Raw genomic sequence first — 1,355 nt, 5'->3', positions numbered from 1 at the left:
GCACAGGGGGGACAGTCCGAGGACCACAGTGGCAGCCAGGGTGTCACAGCTTGTCCCCTGAGGCTCACCCAGTACCAGGGAGTGCTAGTGGTTGAGATCCCCTGGTGTGGGGAAGGGCTGTGAGCTCTCAATGCCACTCTGGTTTTAGCACCTGGAAATCAGCAGTAATTCAGCAAAACCAGAATTTTTGTCTCTCTCCTCCTCACCTCCTGAGCCTCTCCTGCTCCTGACTCTCTAGCCTCAGTGCTGCAGAGACTTCTCCCCCCTGGACCCCCCTTCCCAGAGCTGGGGAGCATCACACCCTGTCACCAAAGGGTCACATGCAACACTGCAAAGCCCTGAACAGCTGAACTGGGCACCCCACTGCCAGGGAGCTCTGCACCCCACTGCCAGGGAGCCGCAAAGAGGGAGCTCTGCGTGGGGCTCTGTGCACCCTCCTCTAAGGCCTTGGGGTTGGTGTGGCTCTGGGCCCAGCACCAGGCTCCTGATGGAGGTGGTATGGGGCAAGGTGCCCATGCAGGTCCCCTGAGCCACGTGCCTTTTTGCTGTGCTTTTGGACAGCAAAGCTCCCCCTCTGCCTTCCACAATTCCTGCCCAAACCAAGCAGGACTCATCCCAGGGAGCAGCAGAGGAGGGCTGCACGTTACCATCTGCTTAATGAGCACTGCTCCCCCACTTGCAGCCAGTCAGAGCAGCCTGGCAAAGGAGCTGGCAGGGCTGGGCACCCCCGGGCACGACCACCTGCACACGGTGCCTCTCCCCACCCCTCCCATTGCCCCTGGAAAGCCCAGCGGGCAGCTGCCTGGTGCCAGCCCCTCAGCAGGGCCTTCCCTGCAGCGTGAGAGGGGGAGAGCGATGCTGCGACGGATGGGCCCGGCGGGGATGTGCTCAGCACCATTCTGCCACTTTGGTGCCTTGCTGGAGGCAAGAGGGGACCGTCCCCACCCCTTCCATCCTGCTGCCTCGGGCAGGCGGGGGCGGCTGGGAGAGTGAGATGTAACAGGGAGGAGAGAGGGGGAATGGGAAAGAGGGCTGAGGGTGCAAGCAGAACACAAAATCACTCTACGTGTGAGGCTTGCACAGATACAGGATTGAAAGTCAAGGCAAGCCAGAGGATGAAACCAGGAGCGGATGCACAGCTCTTGGTTTGCAAGAGGGAGGGTCCCTGGGGACGTCACCCACAGCCCTCCGTCCCCACGTGGGTTCCCTGGCTCCTGCCTACAGCACGCTGCTTAATGAGGGCATCTCGTTGACTATCCAGGAGTCTCCCAGGGTTCGTTAAGTGCCTGCTGCACTCTGACTGGCCACTGCCCCCTACAACAGACCTTAATTCACTGCTGCAATTAAATATTCCA

General features: G+C 60.7%; 1 protein-coding gene across 1 annotated transcript in view; it reads right to left on the bottom strand.

Moving 5' to 3' along the window:
- The window catches only part of LOC103770273 (sarcosine dehydrogenase, mitochondrial-like), a gene marked incomplete at its 5' end in the record, with an annotated part of 11,613 nt that overhangs the window by 516 nt on the left and 9,742 nt on the right, over positions 1 to 1,355 (bottom strand). The gene's annotated exons all lie outside the window — the stretch shown is intronic.

Source organism: Merops nubicus, unplaced genomic scaffold (assembly GCF_000691845.1).
Source record: "Merops nubicus isolate BGI_N331 unplaced genomic scaffold, ASM69184v1 scaffold19793, whole genome shotgun sequence".
Lineage (NCBI taxonomy): Eukaryota > Metazoa > Chordata > Aves > Coraciiformes > Meropidae > Merops > Merops nubicus.
The sequence above is the reverse complement of the archived record's forward strand: the minus strand, read 5'-3'. Positions and strand labels throughout refer to the sequence as shown.